General features: G+C 44.5%; 1 long non-coding RNA gene across 1 annotated transcript; it reads left to right on the top strand.

Annotated features, from left to right (window-relative positions):
• Nucleotides 1-3,557: 3,557 nt before the first annotated feature.
• Nucleotides 3,558-20,900, top strand: LOC132210149 (uncharacterized). The gene is made up of 4 exons (XR_009446375.1): nt 3,558-3,725; nt 6,671-6,823; nt 12,688-12,785; nt 18,364-20,900. It is a non-coding gene; the product is annotated as an uncharacterized LOC132210149 (long non-coding RNA).
• Nucleotides 20,901-21,335: the final 435 nt, after the last annotated feature.

Here is a 21,335-nt window from a genome sequence, read left to right as displayed (position 1 = left end):
GCTGGGCGATCAACTTTACAACTTTACTTGTTCACTTTACCGTTTAATATGTGTCTCAGTGTCAGTCTTTGTGATATTATACACACACTGTTCTACCCGCTTCTCCTGCTGTACACAAGGTTTCCCGACAAAAGGCAGCTTTTGTGGAACACAAGCAGTTTCTCCTGACAATGGGTACCATTGCGATGAGCTGGGATATGAAATAGACAGTGAGTTGAAGTCGCCCCACACTCATGTTACTCAATTACCTTTCAATTTCAATTTTCAATTTCCAGAACCCAGCAATCCATTCACTTCAGCTGCTGGGAACCTGACACAAAGAGCTCTGGGCAGACATTCCTCTTCGGAAGCGTCTGTCAATTTGCAAGGGTAGAAAAGCTGTCAACTTCACTCGAGTGAGAGAGGATACAATATTCCAAACTTCCAATTCAAATTCAGATGCCGTATCAATTACACCACTGGCTCCACACATCTTGCTGCAGCTTTCATCCTGTCGACTTGTGATGTAATCAGGGATAGTGGCGGAAAAAAACAACATTTGCAAGGTGAATATCCTGCAAAATAATCACCGTCACTGCTGCACTTCAATGTTCCCCACTTTGTGAAGCAGTGAATGTCACTGGCAAACAAAACACACTTATCCTCACATGCCTGCTTCACTGTCACCTGTTTCTTTGCCACCTGTTTCTCTGCTGGAAGTTGCCATTGTTTTATTCACAGTCATTGCAAAATTCTGCCTCATTTTTTTTATGAAATAATCTCCTCGCAACTTAAAAAACATTCCCTAGTCTTGAAATCTCCCATCCTTGAGAAATGACGACCACAATTCATATTATCTAAGTCTAATTATTGTATGAACTCCTAACAGGCCGCCTCTCAACCTCTTAAGCACCAGCAAGAAAAGTCAAAGTCTATCCGACCTTTCTTTATAAATCAAATCTTCCATATGAGGCAACATCCTGGTACACCTCTTCTTAACACTCGCCAGCTTCATAATATGCCTCCTGTAATTGTGTGACAGAAACCGCACACTGAATTCCAGAAGAGGTCTCATCAACATCCTGTGCAACCTCAATATGACTTCCCAACTCCTAAACTGAAACGATTGAGCAATGAAGGCTGGCGTGCCAAAAGCATGTTTAACGGCTGTCTTAAATGTGATGTAAATGTCAAATAATCATGTACCTGGATAACCTAGGTCCATGAGTAGGCACCCCAACAGTGAGACAAAGTCTGTGGGAGGATGGGGAATAGATTTGAATTTCTTTGACCTCACATCTAAAGAAATTTATTGTACACATGCAGCTGAATAAGATAAACAATTTATTCTCCGTGAAAAACTATAAATGAACCTGAACATTTTTCAATTAAAAAGTAAAGTTAGACCCTCTCGAGTCAGAAGGAAGCCATCACTGTTCTGTTTCTGAGCTTATATTACCCAACAAGTTCTGCACCACGTCATTCATTCACCATATCCTGATACGTTAACTTGGATCACTCTCCACAGGTATCAGTAACTATTGCCAATCCTCAGTTACATCTGGAGAATTTGATGTTTGACCTTTCTGAACCAGTGCAGGTCGTGAGGTGAAGTCGCACTTGCAATGATATTAGGTAAGGAGTTACCAAATTATCGTGAAGGATTAGTGATGTTTTCCAAAAGAACAAATTAAATGTTTTCACATTTTTGATTCAATCCAATGATCTGACATATTACACAAGGTTGTCACAAAACAATATTTGATGCCAGGCACTTATTAGGACAAGTGACCCAAAGCTGACCAAAGAAGTAGGTTTCAAGGAATATCCTGAACAAACTAAGGGACTCTGAAAACCAGGTATGTTTAGGGAGTAAATTCAGGAGCTTACGGCCTTGGAAACTGAAAACATGAAAAAGGTGGTAGAGTTAAAACCAGAAATCTACTGGAGGTTGGAAGTCAGGGAGAAAAAATGTTTTGAAGGAAAAAGCAAAAGAACAGTAGACGCTTGAAAGTAGTAACACAAGCAGAAATTGATGAGAAACTCAGCTTATCTGGCAATGCTTGTGGACAGAGAGCAGCATTATTGTTTTGTGTCCAGTGACCCTTCTTCAGATATATCTCAGAGGGTTTTGCAGCTGGAGGGACTATTAAATGGAGGTGTGATAACAAAATTTCAAAATAAGGATATGAATTTCAATACCTTGATGCTTTGTCACCCAGAAAATGTTTATGTTAGTGAGGACAGGATGGCAAAACTCAAAGATGTTGAAATGGGTGAGAGTAAACACACGTGCAGCAGATTTTTGGACCTTCTCAAGATTTCAGGGAAGTAGAATTAAGAAGCCTGCTGGGATTGTGTTTGGGGAGTTAAGTCGAGAGGTAACAAAGGAATGGATGAGAGTTTCAGCAGCAGATGAACTGAGATGCTGCTGAGGTTGAAATTGTATATGGTCTTTGTGATAATGGGTGTGGGGGTGAGTAATGTGGTTAGAAGCTCATCTTGGGGTGAAATATTGCACCATGACTGTGAGCAGTGTTACCAGCCAGTTACCAGGGGCAGGGATGGAGTCAGTGGTGACGGAGTGGAGTTTGGCTGCCAGCCTGGATTGAGATTTAGCACTGTCTACTTAAATGTGATCTATACCCCTTTTCAAACAGGAACAGACTTGGCAGCAGAACTAATTTGTGAACCAACTGCCAGCTTTATTGAGACAAAGTTTGGAGTTTATCTGTTATGAAGTAAACTACAGTGACAAACTCAGACAGCTATTTCCAGTTGAGTGTGGTTTATGCTGCTTATGCCAATAACTAGCAGTTAAACAACTCATTGACGTTTTTGCAGCCTTGGTCTTCAAACTCCGTCTTGAGCTTTCATCTTCTGATTCTCGTTGCTTTCCATTGCACAGACCTTTCTTGAGAATCTCTTTTATGCTTGTTCTTTTTTGATTAACCTCCCTCTCTGCCCAATCACAGTTCATTAAAACAACACTTATCTGACTTCACCACGTGATGTTCTTCATATTCATAGCTATTCTCTTTACATCTTACCCGAGGACTGCTATATGTGTATTTATTATCCTTATTTCACCGCCATTTCTCTATTCGCTGAAAGAGCGGTATCAAGAGCTATCTTTAGCTTCGAGCTGCAGGAAGCCTTTTCAATTGCAACTTATTAAAAAATAACAAAAGAACTGGGATGTTGTAAATCAGGAACAAAAACAAAGTTGCTGGAAAAGCTCAGCAGGTCTGGCAGCATCTGTGAGTGTAAAAAGACAGAGTTAACGTTTCGGGTGCAGTGCCCCTTCCTCAGAGCGACTTATTAAAACCCCAGGATCGCTAATGTAACAATCTTTCTCATCCAGTTCTCAGTCTCATTTGTCTCAAAATGCAACATTGTGACGACCATCATTTGCTTCTGACAATGACAACACAAAACACTGCGCATGCTCCAGCTCATAATGGCGTCTGGATGATTGATGTCAGTGCGCGACCAATACGAGCACAGAGATGCAGTGCAGGGCCGGGGGGAAGTCCCTGCCCTTCTAGCCAATCGGAATGAAGAAGGGGCGGGATCGGTGAAAACCACGTGACCATCCACGAGAGCGGTCCAGAGTCGCTGAGATAATCAGAACTGCAGATACCAGAGACTCCGAGATAACACGGTGTGCAGCTGGATGAACACAGCAGGAAAGCTGACGTTTCGGGCCTAGCTCCTTCGCTGAGACCAAGATTTGTGCAATTGAGGTAAGAGCAGGACACGGTAAAGAAAGCAAAACGGCAGAAAGCGGGAGGGGAGTGATATTCGTATGGATTTGGAAGTTTTAGAAACACTTAGTGCACGTCGGAAAACACACGCGTTTGAAACTCCCAGACTCACGTTTGCAGAAAAGAAATCAATGCCTCAGATGGCGATAGGCCCGTGTGACCGCCACCATCTTTATTAGGGGCAATGATCCGCCGGGCGCATGCGCGGCAGCTTTGAAACTTTAGAAGGGCCAAGCTCAAGCTGGGCGCATGCGCAGCCGCCTCTGGCTTAAAGTGAGAGAACAAGCTGTGGGGCTGGAGGACCACAGCAGGACAGGCTGCATCAGAGAGGGGCAGGAAAGCTGGCGTTTTCGGGCCTACACCCTTCAAAAATGGGGGAGGGGAAGGGGTTACTGAAATAAATAGGGAGAGAGCGGGAGGCAGGTGGAGAGGAGACAGACAAGTTAAAGAGGTGGGGATGGAGCAGGTAAAGGTGAGTGTAGGGAGGGGATAGGTCAGTCCAGGGAGGACCAACAGGTCAAGTGGTTGGGATGAGGTTAGCAGGTAGGAAAAATGGGGGTGCAGCTTGAGTTGAGAGGAGGGGATAGGTGAGAGGAAGAACAAGTTAAGGAAGTGGGGATGAGCAGTTGTTTCGTGCGACCTGAGCGTAGAAGTTCTGTAACGTGGTCCCCAAGCCTCTGCTTGGTTTCCCCGATGTAGTTGAGGCCACAAAGGGTAGAGCGGATGCAGTATACCACATTGGCACCTGCAGTCCCCATACAGATGGCCTAAAAGCCCTACGCTATTTTCTGTCCTGCAGGTCTGATCAGTACCCCTCCACTGACCACCCCCCTCCCCCCAACCTTAGGTGCTTTGCCAAACTCATTCTCACCCTCAACAACTTCTCTGTCAACTCCTCCCACACCCTACAGACAAAGAGGGTGGCCATGGGTACCCGCATGGGCCCAAGCTATGCCTGCTTCTTTTGAACAATTCCTCTTCCGTACCTACACTGGCCCTGAACCCCTCCTCTTCCTCCAGTACACGGATGACTGTATCGGTGCTGCCTAGTGCTCCCATGAGGAGCTCGAGCAGCTCGTCCACTTCACCAGTACCTACCACCCCAAACTTTAGTTCACCTGGACCATCTCTTACACCTCTCTCACATTCCTGGACTTCTGTTTCTGTCTTGGGCAACCATCTAGAAACCTATATCCATTTCAAGCCCACTGACTCCCACAGCTACCTAGAATACACCTCCTCCCACCCACCGTCCTGCAAAAAAGCCATCTCCTATTCCCAATTCCTTCACCTCCGCCGCATCTGCTCCCAGGGTTCCACTCCCGTACATCTCAGATGTCCTTGTTTTTTAAGGACCGCAACCCCAGCCCCCACTTCCCCTCCCCCCCGGAAGTAATCAAGAACGCCCTTCACTGTGTCTCCTGCATTTTTCAACAACTTCTCCCTCACAGCCCGTCCCTGTAATAACAACCGAAAAAGAATCCCCTCTCATCCTCACATATCACTCCTCCAATCTCCGGATCCAACGCATCATCCTCTGACACTTCCGCCATCAGCAATCCGACCCCACCATCCAAGACACTTTCCCCTCCCCACCCTTGTCAACATTCCAGAGGGACCGCTCCGTACGTGACTCCCTTGTCTGCTCCGCACTCCCCTCCAGCCCCGCCACACCTGGCACTTTCAACCGCAACTGTAGGAATTGCTGCACCTGCCCCCACACCACCTCCCTCACCCCCATCCCAGGCCCCAAGAAGACTTTTCACATCAAGCAGATGTTCAACTGCACATCTGCTAATGTGGTATACTGCGTCCCCTGTACCTGTTGTGGCCTCCTCTACATCGGGGAAACCAAGCGGAGGCTTGGGGACGGCTTTGCAGAACATCTACGCTCGGTTCGCAATAAACAACTGCACCTCCCAGTCACGAACCATTTCAACACCCCGTCCTATTCCTTAGACGACGTGTCCATCCTGGGCCTCCTGCAGTGCCACAGCGATGCCAGCCGAAGGTTGCAGGAACAGCAGCTCGTTTTCTGCCTGGGAACCCTGCAGCCCAATGGTGTCAATGTGGATTTCACAAGCTTCAAAATCTCCCCTCCTCCAACCGCATCCCAAAACTAGCCCAGCTTGTCCCCACCTCCCTAACCTGTTCTTCCTCTCTTGTATATCCTCCTCCCACCTCAAGCTGCATCCCTATTTCCTGCATACTAACCTCATCCCACCACCTTGACCTGTTCGTCCTCCCTGGACTGACCTATCACCTCTCTACCTCCCCGCCTGTCCTCTCCTTCACTTGCTCCATGCCTGCTTCTTTGACTTGTCTGTCTCCTCTCCACCTATCTTCTCTCTCCATCTTCATTCTGTCTCCCCCTCTCTCCCTACTTAGTTCAGAATCCTTTTCCCCTCCCCCATTTCTGATGAAGGGTCCAGGCCTGAAACATCACCTATCCTGCTCCTAAGATGTTCCTTGGCCTGCTGTGTTCATCCAGCTCCACACCTTGTTACCTTGGATTCTCCAGCATCTGCAGTTGCTATTATCTCTTATCCAAGTGTTTGTTCCTTCTGGATTTCTTTCCCAGAGTGTGGGATCATAGCAGCTCGCACTGCTCCTACTCAGGTCTGTGCTCCCTGATCACCTTTGTCGGTGTCGGTCTCTAATGATGGGTATATTTGATCTCTGTAGTATTTTACTGTTAATTCCTTTACCTTTTTTGTGAAGAAATTTTCCACTGCTGCCCACCCCCTCACCATCTGCTGCTGTCTTACCAGATTAATTTTTGAATGGTATCTTTTACAGCCAGGACACACATTCCCAGAAAGAGAGTGCATTTTTCTTCCATTTCAGACCACCAAATTCGACAGCATTTTTGTTCTCGTCATTAAATTTGCACTTCAACATTTGCTCTGTTTCTCCTTCCACAGATGCCAGCGATCGTTGCCAAAGCCCTGTTGCCTGTGGAGAAGGTGATATTTAACTTTAGTGTGCTGCTGCAGTTCGTATGATGAAGGTGCTCCCACAATGCGGTCATTTGAGAAGTTTCAGATCGTTCATCTAGCGACACTGAAGAGCTGATGGTGTGTCCAAATCAACAAACAATTTGTATTTTTATCATGTTTTATAATTTCACAAAAATATTGTCCAGAAACTTTTGACATAAGGCCATATTAGATCAAGTGACCAAAAAGTTACCAAATTTGCAGGTTTTCCTGACTATCTTAAAGAAGGAAAGCAAACCTAAGAGGTTTATCATGGGAATTCCAGACCATGTTGCCTGGCAACTGTAGAAACAGCCTCCAGTCGTGAAGCAATGACAAAGCGCATTGTTGGAGTCGGAAACTAAATGAATTGTCGAAGCCTTGAAGGTTGTGTAGTGCAGGGAGATAGGGCTCATCACAGCCAGGAATTAAATCAAGGATGAGAATTTTAAATTGTTCCTTATGAATAGGAGCCTTTGTGGGCCAGGGAGCACAGCAGTGATGGTGAACAGGTCTTGGTACAAATGAACTTGTGTGCAGCAGAATTTTAGGTATTCTTGAGGTTACAGGGACGTCGAATGTGGGAGGCCAACTGGCAGTGAGTTTGGATAGTTACGTCTAGAGGTAACACAGGAATAGATGAGAGGTTCAGCAGATGATCTAATACTAAGGTGTCACTGTCAGATCACTTCCACTGAAGTGGAAATAAGTGGTTTTTGTGCAGGGCTCTGCAGTTACCCTCACCTCACCTCCAGAATTCAGCTGTTTGTGAATTTGTGGATCAAGTCTGTAATAAGATCAGGAACCGACTGCCCGCTGTGACCCAAACTGGGTGTCACTGAGCAGGTTACTGCTGAGTAAGTGCTGCTTAATACCGCGGTTGTCAACACCTTCCATCTCTTTACTGATAGAGAGTAGACTGCTTGAGGGGAAACTGGTCGGGTTGGATTTGCTGTGTTTTTGTGCTGAACAGACCTGGGCAGTTCTCCAAATTGTCAGTAGATGCTAGTGCTGTAGCAGGACTGAAACAGTTTGGCTTGGCGGCTAGCAAGCTCTAGAGCACTAGTCATCGGTCCTATTGCCAGAGTGTTGTCAAGGCCCATAACCTTTGCACTATCCATCCATTTATTAATACTATTTGAAATGAATCAAATTGGATGAAAACTCATATCTCTGATGTTGGGGACCTCTGGAGAATGCTGAGATGGATCATCCGGTTGGCACTTCTGGCTGAATATTGCTGCAGTCTTATCTTTTGCATAGTTTGGGCTCCTCTGTCAGTAAGGATTGGGATTTTTGGCATGCTTCCTCCAGTGAGCTGTTTTAATTGTCCATCACCATTCACAACTGTGTTTGGCAGAACTGCAGAGCTTACATCTGATCTATTGGTTATGGGGTGGCTTAGCTCTAATTCTATCAGTGATAATGGGAACTGCAGATGCTGGAGAATCCAAGATAATGAAATGTGAGGCTGGATGAACACAGCAGGCCCAGCAGCATCTCAGGAGCACAAAAGCTGACATTTCGGGCCTGGACCCTTCATGAAGGGTCTAGTCCCGAAATGTCAGCTTTTGTGCTCCTGAGATGCTGCTGGGCCTGCTGTGTTCATCCAGCCTCACATTTCATTATCTTAGCTCTAATTCTTGCTGCTGATGTTATTTGACATGCAGATAGTCCTGTTTGGTAGTTTTACCAGGTTGGCACCTTATTTGTAGGTATGCCTTGTGCTGTTCTTGGCATGCCCTCTGATGCTATCCATTCAACCAGTGTTTGTCCCCTGGATCAATGGCTGACTGTAGGATATGCTGGGCCATGAGGTTACAGATTGTGCTGGAGAAGGTCTGCTGCTGTTGTAGTCTCTCACAAAGCCTCATAGATATCTGGTTTTGAGTTCCTGTGTCTGTTCAAAGTCTGTCCTTTTCAGCCAGAGTTCGTGCCACCCAATGCAATGGGCGGTATTCTCCAGTTTAAGATGAGGCTCTGTCTCCAAAGGACTGTGCGGCGGTCGCTGTTATCAATCCTGTCATGGACAGATGCCTCTGCAGCTGGGAAATTGGTGACGATGCGATGAGCTATGTTTTCCTCGTTTGGTGCGTCACCACCTGCTGCAGTCCCAGCCAGGCAGCTTTGTCCTTTAGGACCCGACCAGCTTGATTGGTAATCCTCCTGCAAACTACTCCTGAAGGTGGGCATTGAGTACATTTAGTGCCATTCACACTCGGTGCTTCCTCCAAGAGCTGTTCAACATGGAGGAGGTTTTTTTGTTTATTAAATTTCACTCTTGGGATGTGGAAATCACTGGCTGGACCAGCATTTATTACCTGGAAGGCAGTTAAGAGTCAACCACATCGCTGTGTTTCGAGTCACATGTGTCATCCTTACCTGGTCTGGATGACATTTCCCGCAAGGACGTAAGCGAACCAGATGGGTCTTTCCTGATAATTGGCAATGGTTTCATGGTCATCATTAGACTCTTAATTTCAGATCATTATTTAATTCAAGTTTCACTATCTGCCATGGCAGGATTTGAACCCCAGTCCCCAGAATGTCGTCTGGGTCTCTGGATTAATAATCTAGCGATAATACTGCTGCTGAATTATCACCAGAGGGAGGATGGTTCATGGTAATCAGGAGGAGCCATGAGACTTCCAGGCATCAGAGTCAATGAGTACTCCCAGGTCAAATAATCCAGTTGGAATAGCACTGTTCTGCCACGTCTGCCGGGACAGGCCTTCACTAAGGACAGTGATGGTGATGTGTGTCATTGTAAGGTGTTTCCATGAGCCTGACGCTGTTTCTTGACTCGTCTTTGAGTCGGCTCTCCAAACTTTGCCACCCCAGATATTATTAAGCAGGATTTTGGGGGGTCGATAGGGCTGATTCTGCAGTTGTCTTTCCTAGCTCCCTGGTAGATGCCAAGTGGTCCACCCAGTTTCATTGATGAAGGGTCTAGGCCCGAAACGTCAGCTTTTGTGCTCCTGAGATGCTGCTTGGCCTGCTGTGTTCATCCAGCCTCACATTTTATTATCTTGGAATCTCCAGCATCTGCAGTTCCCATTATCTCTCTCACCCAGTTGCATTGCTTTGTTGAGACTTTGCAGTGATTTGCAACTGAGTGGCTTGCGGAGGTTGGCAAATTTCTTTCCCTGAAGGACAATAGATTTTTTTTTGTTTTCTGCCATTAGCAATAGTTCCATGGCAACAGTTGATTCTTAATTCCATTTTTTTTATTAAATTCAAATTCCACCTGATTTCATGAATTCAAATTTCATCTGCTGAGATGGGATTTGAGGCTCGACTTCTGTCGTACATTTTAATATTCTGGATAAAAGTTAAATTCAACAGGTTTGTTAGCTCATTTTTAAATATCACTAACACAGGCATTCTTTGCAAAACACGTCCATCATCCAGTCTCCTCCATCCTCCCCTCCAACAGCAAGTGAGGGAGACACATGGAGTTTCTATGTCACTAAGATTGAGACAATCCAATCAGCTGCCTCTGCTGCTTCCCTCTCTTCCACGAGCCCACCAAACCAAATTGCCTGGCACGTTGCTCCTTGTTTTCGGCTTAAACTTGCATCTTTGTCCAGTCTCATGTCAAGCCTTATCAGAGCTCAACTTAACCCTTTGCCCTATTCTCGCGAAATTACAAATATTCCAACTCTTATTTCTTCGCCTCCTCCTCCTTGCCTCTTCCCCCATGCCAATTCACAGATATTAGAACATAGAACAATACATTGCAGAACAGACCCTTCAGCCCTCAATGTTGCACCGACCTGTGAACTAATCTAAGCCCCTCCCCCCACACTATCCCTTCATCATCCATATGCTTATCCAAGGATTGTTTAAATGCCCCTAATGTGGCTGAGTTAACTACATTGGCAGGCAGGGCATTCCACGCACTTACCACTCTGAGTAAAGAACCTGCCCTGACATCTGTCAATCTATCACCCCTCAATTTGCAGCTACGCCCCCTCGTACAAGCCGACATCATCATCCTTGGAAAAAGACCCTCGCTGTCCACCCTATCTAATCCTCTGATCATTTTGTATGTCTGTATTAAATCTCCTCTTAGCCTTCTTCTCTCCAATGAGAACAGACCCAAGTCCCTCAGCCTTTCTTCATAAGGCCTTCACTCCAGACCAGGCAACCTCTTGGTAAAGAGATAATGGGAACTGCAGATGCTGGAGAATTCCAAGATAATAAAATATTGTTACTTGTTCTGTCTGTTTCTCTTTTCTGGTTATGTCCTTCTCGCCCATTCTATTTAAAACCAATGTTTGACCTCACTATCATTGGAAAATCCCACTCCATCTCCACTCTCTCTTTCCTGTCTGAAATCCACGTAGTAAATGCCCCTCAAGGATCTATCCTTGGCCCATGCTGTTTCTCACCAACATACTGCCAGGAGCTGAGATCTTCCACAAACACACTGTTAACTTTCACATGTATTCTACAATGTTCAGATCTGACTCGTCTCCATCACTTTGCTCTACTGTAACCCAATTATAAAACTGCTTATCATGCTTCCACTACTTGATAAGCTGAACTTTCCTCCAATAACACTTTGTGATAGTTAAACACATTGCCTTCAGTTATTATTACAAATTATTTTTCCTTAGTACTGTACTGAATCCATCCCTCTCACTGGGAACTGTCTGAGGCTGAACTGCACCCTTCTCAATGTTCTCATGTCTGGTCTCAAGATGAACATCTTACCATACATCTTCTCAATCACAAATGCCAGAAATTTCAATCTCTCAAATGCTCCTTCTCTCCACCTCAGTCCGGCTCATTTGCGACTGAAACCCCTTACCCATGTCTGTGTTGCCTTAAAACTGACGATTCCAAAAGAGAACCCTCTCCTCTGCCTGATCAAGAATCCGCTCCCACAATGAGAAATATTCTCTCAGCATTTATCCTGTCAACTCCTTTGAGAAACCTGTATTTTTAATTAGATCATCTCTCATTCTTCAAAAAAAATCTAGTTAGTATATTCCAGGCCTGTTTAGTCTTAGCTTAAAACATAATCCCTCCAAACCAGTGATCATCTTAGTTCATCTTCTTTGAAATGCCTCCAGTGAAGTTATATACTTGCTCGAATAAGTGGACCAAAAAAGCTGCTCACGTTCTTCCAGATGTGGTCTTGCCAGCAAGTTGTACGTTTGTCCTGAGACATGTATTCCAAACTCTTATACTGCAAACACCTTGACATAAGGGATAACATCCCATGACCCTTCCCGATTACCTGTTGCAACTGTGTGCTCGCTTCATGCTTCCTGCACAGTTATTCCTGAATCCTTTTTGTGTTGCAGTTTTCCACAGATTTTACATTTTTAAATAACACTGTTCTTTGGTCATCTCAAAAATTAGCAACTTCTCGTTTTCCCATATTATACTCCATGTGCCAACTTGTCGCCCATTTATCAATATCCGTTCATAAACTCTAACCCTCATGGAACTTGACCGTTATCCCTTTTTATGAGATCCTTCCTCATTCTTCTCATCTTTTTGTTGGGAGCACTGGGCAACATGACACATACGTAATTGCTACCTTTTTAAGGGGCATTCTTTCAAATGGCTGGGAAAAGCTGACTGCCCATTTCTCAGAATCGAGACAACTTGTTAATCAAGTTGCATTGGGCCGGAAAAGCTAATGTCTCATTGTGGCAGTGCAGCAGCACAGAAGGAAAGAAAAGGAAGCAAATCCTGCTGCCTGCATCTCACTAAATCTTGGCCATTCTTTGCCATCTGTCAAAAACCTGTTGATCTGTTCAGTGACGTGAAGCCCCAATGTGGAAATTCCTAGAAACCCAAATAGATTTTCCCCCAATCAACTGTTGACCTCCACAAGGAATAATGTGCAGCAGGAACAATGCACAGTTATCCTCGGCCAGGAGGAAGGGATGTTGTGAATTTCTACTCGGACTGTCAGTGATGGATTTTATGAATTTATGTTACAGGATATTACAAGTGGACTTTCAGGTGGGAAGCTCAATAATTATAACACCAAACTGACTGAATTACTCACTTCTTCAGGATCTGGATATTCACATTGTGTGTGAGTATTGTGTTCCTGCTCATTCCCATTTGCCATGAAAAATTTCTCTCTTATTACTCCATTCTCTCAATAGATCTTTCCTACAACTTTCAATATATGTCCTGTAGTCCTTTTTATGGCCAGTTGTGTACGTTTTACCATTCTAATGTTTATCTTTTCAAAACACCTCCTATCAAAGGTCCCCTCAAAATCCTTTGTTACAAGGAGATCAATCTTAGTTTCTCCAAGCACCTTATTCCCCAATGACTGTTTGTTTCCTGTGTGTAAGGCACTCATCCGGATTGTGTTGGAACATTTTCCACTTCCCTGCATGAGCACAGCCCCAACAATATTAAAGAAAGGTAACATCCTCCAGGTGATGCAGTGTCAGTGTGGTGTCCCATCTGCCACATTCAACATTCCCCCCCCCCCCCAACCACACCACCGAGGCACAGTGGCATCACTGTGCCAAAGGTAAAGTTACCATTGTCCTACCTGACCATAGGGCTGGTTTAACCTGAAGATTACCGCACCCCAGGCGAGGGGAGAGGTTGAGAAGGAGAGTCCATCTACAATAGATGGACATTCTCAATATGTACCAGCAATGCCTAAGTCAGATGAAAGAATAATGTTTTAAAAACAACTCTAACCATGCAACTAAAAACCTTCTTCCCTACAAACCATTCTGTTAAATCTCCTCTGCCCCCTATCAGGGACCCTCCCGTCCTTCACAGTGTGTGGGGGATCTTTGGTTTGCACAGACTCAGCTCGTCTCTGCTCCTGTCTGTGATATCATCATGCTGTGACAATGGCACTGAACCTCACTGTCTGTGAGGGTGGTAGGCACAGAGATCCTCATAGCGTTTAAGGCATATTTAGATACACACTTGTGATGCCAACACAGACAAGTCTATGGGCCAAGTGCTGGAAAATTAGATTAGAATAGTTAGGTGGGGTGGTTTTTAACTGGCACAGGCTGGATGGGCCTCAGAGCCTTTTTCTGTACTGTAGACCTCCAAGACACTTCACATAGGAAGATGCCCAGCAATATTTCAAGCCATTTCAGAAAATGAGATATCAGAATAAATGACTCATGATTGGTCAGTGTTTTCGGGAGAAAAGTGAGGTATAGAGGTAAAGCAGTTTACCGTGAAATTCTGGGGCCTGAAGCCCAGGAAATTGAAAGTACCGCCATCAAGTGGATGAATAAAAAAATAAGGATTGTATTAGAGGAAAGAAATGTCGTTCTTGTGTCATCCATTTATGAGGCTGGACAATATTAGAGACAGGAAGGGTTCTGAGACTGGAGAAGACTACAAAAATAGGGAAAAGTTAGCTTGGATTACAGAAATGGGGAAGATTGTGAGGCTGGAGGAGACCTCAGACAAAGGGAGGTTTGTGAGGCTAAAGACAATTATAGAGCTACAGAAGTTTGTGGGCTGGAGGAGATTAGAGATAAGGTGGTTTGTGAGACTGGAGGAATCTGAATAGATGGTGTGAGTTGACACTAGTGGGGGATTCCAACGATAGGCAGGTCGTGAGGCTGGAGAGGGATTCCAGAGATGTGAAGCGTGTTGAGGCTCGAGGGTGATGCCTGCAGTAATGCAGGTAGTGAGGCTGGAGGGCACGATCGGGTGGGTAGTGAGGTTTGAGGTATGATGCCTGCAATAGGGAGGGTGGTGAGGCTCCAGCGCGGATTATCATCCAAACAGCACAGTGGTGTACTTCCAGCAGATGGAGTGCAGCAGTCATAGAAAGTACCACTTTCTCCAAATCGAATAAAAATGGGCAATCAATATTAGTCTGGGCAGCGAAGACCACATCCCATAAGTAAATTAAAATTATGGTGGGTCTCTGGTTTCGAGAGAGCTAACAGAAGCTCAGATAATTCTCCATTGTAGCAATGTTTGGTAACCATAGAATACAACATTCAGATAATTGGCAAATAATGCAGGGTGAAAATGTGAAGATTACTCGACTCAGCAAGTTCCCTGGATCTGGAGCAGTCTGAATGGCAGCTGGATGCAGATTTAGCAGTTATTCCCAAGAGAGTTTTCAAGGGATGATGGACAAATGGCGGGGGAATTGGGTCAGATTTGCAGCACCTCCCAGAGTGAGTGTGAAGCCTTTGACCGGGTTCCACATGGTAGACTAATGAGTCAAGTTAGATCTCACGTGATTCAGGAAGAGCTCGCTAATTGGAAGCGGAGTTGGCTTAGTTGTCAGAGAATGTGGTGTTGGGGGATTTTTCAGAGTGGAGTTCTGTGACCAGCATGTTCCACAGCAATCGGTACAGGGGCCACTTTTGTTTCTCGTTTAGATTAATGATTTGGATGAGAATTTAAGGGACAAGATTAGTAAGTTTGCAGATGATACTAGAATTCGTGGTTTGTGAAGGTTAACTAAGATGACAGGGAGATCTTGATGAATTATGTCAATGGGTTGAGGAGTGGAGGATGAAGTTCAACCTGAATAAATGTGAGATATTGTATTTTGGTAAAATGAACAATGGTAGGACTTGCACAATTGATGGTTGCACGCAGGGTAGTGTTGTGGAACAGAGAAATGCTGAGATTCAGGTACATAATTCTTTGAAGTTTATGTAGACAAGTAGTCAGGCTGGTTAATATGTTTAGCACACTTGCTTTCATTGCTCAGACCTTAGAGTCTCAGAGTTGGGATGTTATGTTGAGGTTGTATAGGACATTGTTTAGGCTTCATGTGAGGTATTGTGTGCGGCTCTGGTCACCCTGTTACAGGATGGACATTTATTATTGAACTGGAGACAGTTCAGAACAGACTTGCTGGGATGTAGCCAGGAATGGAGGGCTTGATTATCAAATAGACGGCCAAAGCTAGGACTTTTCTCACTGGAGCATAAGGGGTTAAGGTGTGACCTTACAGAGCTTCATAAAATCATGAGGGCACAGATTATGCGACTAGCAAGGGTTTATTCCCAAGGTTGGGTGATTTCAAGACAAGGGGACGTGTGTAAGGTGAGAGGAGAAAGACATATTTAAAAAGACATGAGGGATATTTTAATTTTTACGGAGTTGTCCATGTGTGGAACAAACTTTTAGAGGAGGTGGCAGATACAGGTACAGTCACATTGTTTAAAAGACATTTGAATAAGGACATAAATAAGAGATGTTTGGAGGAGTGTATGCCAGATGCAGGCAGATGTGATCAGTTTAAATATGAAACTTATTTATTTAATGTACATTTCAAAATTCTAAATTGGAGTAAGGCCAACTTTGACATTATTGAGCAAGAACTTGCAAAAGATGATCGGGAGAGGTAATATGCAGGTCAAGGAATGCTTGGAAAGTGGGAGGCCTTCAAAACTAAAATAAGGAGAGCCCAGGCACACTCTGTTCCTGTTCAGGTGAAGGGCAAGGCTGGTAAATGTAGGGGATACTGGCTGACTGGAGAAATTGAGGCTGTGGTCAAGAAAAAGGCGGCAGCACATGTCGGGTATTGACAGCAGGAATTGGGTCAGTCGCTTGAAGTATAAGGGCAGTAGGAGTATACTCAAGGGAAATGAGGACGGCAAAAAGGAGACATGAGCTATCTTTGGCAAATCGAGTTAAGGGAAATCCCAAGAGATTCCGAAACTTCACTTGGGACAAAAAAGCAACTAGGGAGAAAATATGGCCCCTTTAAAGATCAACAAGGCTGTCTGTGTGGAACTGCAGGCTGAGATAGTAAATCAGTATTTTGCATTAATATTTACTACAGAGAAGGATATGAAAGTGAGAGAACTTGGAAACATAAATAATGAGTTGCGAAAAGTGTCCATATTACAGACGTCTAGGTGCTGGACGTCTTAAAATGCATAAAGGTGGATAGGTTCCTGGCACCTGATCAGGTGTTACCCACAAACTCTGGGAGAAGCTGGGGAAGTAATCGCTGGCCCCTTGCGGAGATATTTGTATCTATGACACTAGCGAAGTGCCAGAAGGCCGGGTGGCTAACGTGGTGCCATTCTTTAAGGAAAGGCCAGAGGACCATCGACCGTTGAGCCTGATGTCAGTGGTGGGTAAATTGCTGGAGGGGATTCTGAGGGACAGGATTTGCAGATGTTTAGAGAAGCAAAGATTGATTAGGGATAGTCAACATGGCTTTGTGAGTAGGAAATCTTGTCTCACTGACTTGGTTGAGTTTTTTGAAGAAGTGACAAAGAAGAATGCTGAAGGCAAAGCAGTGGACACTGTCTATTATGGACTTCAGCAAGGCATTCACCAAAGCTCCACGTGGTAGACTGGTTGGCAAGATTAGATCAAATGGGATCCAGGGAGAGTTAGTTATTTGAAACAAAGTTGGCATGAAGGTAGGAAACAGGATCATGGTGGGGGGAGGGTTTTTTTCAGTCTAGAGGACTATAAACAGCAGAGTGCTGCAAGGATTGGTGCTGGGTCTACTGCTTTTTTTAGCGTTGATACAAATCATGTGGAATGAATATTGGAGGGATGGTTGGTAAGTTTGCAGATGACACTAAAATTGTTGTTGTAGTAGAAAGCAAAGGAGTTTACCTCCAAGTACAATGGAAACGTAAACAGATGGGTCGATGGGCCGAGGAGTGATAGAAGTAAGTTTAGCTCAGATAAATGTGAGCGATTGCATTATGGTAATGAAAATCAGGGCAGGGCTTAAATAGTTAATGATGAGGCCCTGGGGGCTGTTATGCAACAGAGACTCCTTGGGGTGCAGGTGCACGGTTCCTCGAAGGTGAATTGCAGGTACAGAAGGTAGTGAAGAAGATATTTGCTCTGGTTGCATTTATTGGTCAGTGCATTGAGTGTAGGAGTTGGGAGGTCAATGTTATAGGCTGAACAAGGCATTGATTATGCTGCGTTTGGAATACCGTGTTCAGTTCTGGTCTCCCTGCTGTAGGAATGATGCCGTTAAACTTGGCAAGGTGCAGAAAAGATTTACAAGGATGTTGCAAGTGATGGAAGTTTTGAGCTGGAGGGAGAGATTGAATATGCTGGGGCTATTTTCCCTGGAGCATTGAAGGCTGAGGGGTGACCTTATAGAGGTTAATAAAATTACGGTGGGCATAGGGTGTATGGCGAAGATGGTTTTCGCAGGTTAGGGGAGATGAGAACAAATAACACTGGCTTAAGCTGACAGGGAAAGTCTTAAAAGGGAACCAAAAGAACTGCAGATGCTGTTAATCTGAAAAAAAAAGTTGCTGGAAAAGCTCAGCAGGTTTGGCAGCATCTGTGGAGGAGAAGTGTTTCGGGTTCTGAGGAAGGGTAGCCGGTCCCGAAACGTTAACTTTTTTTTTCCTCCTCCACAGATGCTATCAGGCCTGCTGAGCTTTTCCAGCAACTTTCTTCTTTTTAAAAGGGCAAATGGGTGGTGCCTGTGTAGAATGAGCTGCCAGAGGAACTGGTGGAAGCTGGTACAGTTACAAAATTTAACAGGTATCTGGATGGGTACGTGAGTAGGAAGGGTTCAGAGGATAATGGGCCAAATGTTTGCAAATGGGATTAGATCAATTTAGGATATCTGGTCAGCATGGACAACTGGGACCAAAGGGATTGTTTTGTGCTGTACAACTCTGACTAAGCATTTTATTTTGTTTTCATTTCAGATTTCCACAATTTTACTTCTGCACCATTATTCGTCTTTGAAGGATCGAAAGGTTGAGTTACAGATCTATACAATGCCTGTCCTTCCTCCCTGGCTCTCCCACCTCTCTCTCTTTTGGTAGTTTTGTGCAAACATTGACTGGATCCTTTAACTGGAGGATATTTATGAATTGAATTTGTTCTAATGATAATCCAGAATATTCCCCAAGTATCGCTCCACAAATGTCCAGAGAATTTCTGTTTCACAATCTGTGTTCGTCTGGTTTCTTATTCACTGCACTTAGTTGCTGTTTGAAAGTATAGTTGGACAAACTGGCAGAAAGCTAGCCACCACGATACATGAACATCAACTAGCCACAAAACGACATGACCCACTATCACTCGTATCCTTCCATACAGACAAGGAAGGACACCACTTTGATTGGGATAACACATCCATCCTAGGACAAGCCAAACGGAGACACTCACGAGAATTCCTAGAAGCATGGCATTCCAACCGGAACTCCATCAACAAACACATTGATTTGGAGCCAATCTACCATCCCCTGAGTAAAAGAACAGGAAGTGACATCACCAATGCAGGAAAAGACATCACCAACCCAAGGCAACCTAACCAGATAAATAGAAAGTGGGACATAACACCAGCGCTTCGTCGGAGGCTCACTGATGATGTTACCTAGAATGGTGACGAAACGTCTGAAAACTAACCTTGCAGCTCAGCGATCAAACTCACATCCAGTATAGTCTGCAGTTGGAGAATTCGAGCAGTTCCACATCCAGGTCTGACAGTCACTTTGTTTATCACAGCCTAATTTTCTCAGGATTTTGAACATTGAAGGAAAAAGCAGCACTCACATTGGGGAGAAATGCACACGGTCTGTGTGTCGATGAGTCTGTAAACATTCATCTGAAATGCCCGCATACCAGAGTAGTGATACTGGAGAGAGACTGTGGAAATATGCAGATTGCAGGAAGGAATTTCTTCATTCATCCCAGCTAGAAACTGACCACCAGAGTCACACTGGAGAGAGACCATTCACCTGCTCTGATTGTGGAATGGGATTCACTCAGTCATCAAACCTGCTTAAACACCAGAGAGTTCACACTGGAGAGAAACCATTTACTTGCTCGGAATGTGGGAAAGCATTCACTCAGACACTTCAAATGCTGATACACCAGTGAATCCACATTGGAGAGAGAGTATTGACCTGTTCTGTGTGTGGAAAAGGTTTTGCCGACTCGATTCCCTGCTGATACACCAGCGACTTCACTCTGGGGAGCGACCATTCATGAGCTCTGAGTGTGGGAAGGGATTCACTGTCATCCAAGCAGGTAACACACCAGCGAGTTCAGAGAACCACAGTGAAGGACTTTGCTGTCACTCTCACTATCAAATGAAACATGGTTTTGGGCTGTTGGTACAGATGTCACTGATCCCTGCTCAAGTAAGGGTGCTGGTATTGTGAATAAAATGTTAGTAACAGTTGTGTAAGGTAGAGCTTGGAAATCGTCACGTTGTCACGATACAGTCACGCTGACTGAAGATTATCCACCCGCACAGTATGTGAAAAGGGATTTCCCGGTTCATCAGGACTGGTTAACTACCAGCAAATTTCTGAATGAGTTGATTGGTTTGAATACAGCTAACAGCAGAATCAAAAACCATGTGTTTTGGGCTTGTTTCTAGAGATCATAGAATCCCTCCAGTGTGGAAGCAGAACACTTAGCCCATCAAGTCCGCACTGAACTTACGATGAGTGTCCGACCCAGACCCTGCCTGCGTGGGTTTCCTCCAGGTGCTCCGGTTTCCTCCCACAGTCCAAAAATATGCAAATTAGGTAGATTGACTATGCTAAATTGCCCATTGTGTCAGGTGTGCAAATCAGGGATAAGGTCGGGTGTGAGTGTAGGTGGGATGCTCTTTGGAGGGTTGGTATGGACCGAATGGCCATCTTTCACACTGTAGGAATTCTGTGATGATCTCGATGGCCCTTTTGTTAGTTATGTCTGCACACCTTTTACAATGACGGATTTTGTTGCTCTCCACAGACACTTGTTTATTGGAAGCAATGTAATCTTTCATTTTGTGGATTAAAAATCAAAGTTTTTTTTAAATCCAAACAAAGGATTGGGATGAGTCATGTACTGTTATCCCTTATTGCATTTTCCCAATTGGCTATGAAACCTGGTGACCATTGTGACTCTGTCCGGGGGGTGGGGGAATGCAATCTCTTCAGCTCTTTACCTGGCGTCTATAGCAGTCACGGATCTCATGGTGAATACATAAACCAAGACACTATGATTTCTAGTATATATTTTCTATTTAGTCTTCTGTCAGTTACTCCCTAAGGACTGAGATACCGTTCTGGGGACCTAGGTTTGAATCCATCTGAAAATAAGAATCTGACCGTGAATCCATTGTCCTTTAGGGAAGGAAACTGCCATTCTTATCCAGTGATGTCATCATCCCATGACTGATTTTTAAAAAAAAATCTATTTTAAAAAAAACTCCTGCAAATTTACTTAGCTGTCAAATAAATTAAGAGAGATAACAGTTCAAACTGCTTGATGGTCACTTTTGATCAAGTTGTGGCCATTTCATGGTTGAAACCATAGCTGTTCTTGTAGGAACAATGCATGCTCTGACATATTTGAAAACAAAATCTCCTCCCACTTACGAGCCAGATATCCAAGTTGACCATATCCCGATGCTGCGTACCATGAAAGTGAAATTCTTCACCGTCTTATCCACTTGTGTTGCTATTTCAGAGAGCTATGGACTTGAACCTCCCAAACTCCTGAACACCTTTTGAGAATTTCATCAAAATGACCCCCAGTGGCAGGAACGGACAGGGTCAGCTTGGATTGATGCTCATAATTCAGGCTCGACAAGTCTACTGGAGCATTTTGAGAGTGTAATTAGTGGTGAGTGTGGCCACTTTGCTGTACTGTAGTGATACAGATTCCCTGATCC

Source organism: Stegostoma tigrinum, chromosome 11 (genome assembly GCF_030684315.1).
Source record: "Stegostoma tigrinum isolate sSteTig4 chromosome 11, sSteTig4.hap1, whole genome shotgun sequence".
Lineage (NCBI taxonomy): Eukaryota > Metazoa > Chordata > Chondrichthyes > Orectolobiformes > Stegostomatidae > Stegostoma > Stegostoma tigrinum.
The sequence above is the reverse complement of the archived record's forward strand: the minus strand, read 5'-3'. Positions and strand labels throughout refer to the sequence as shown.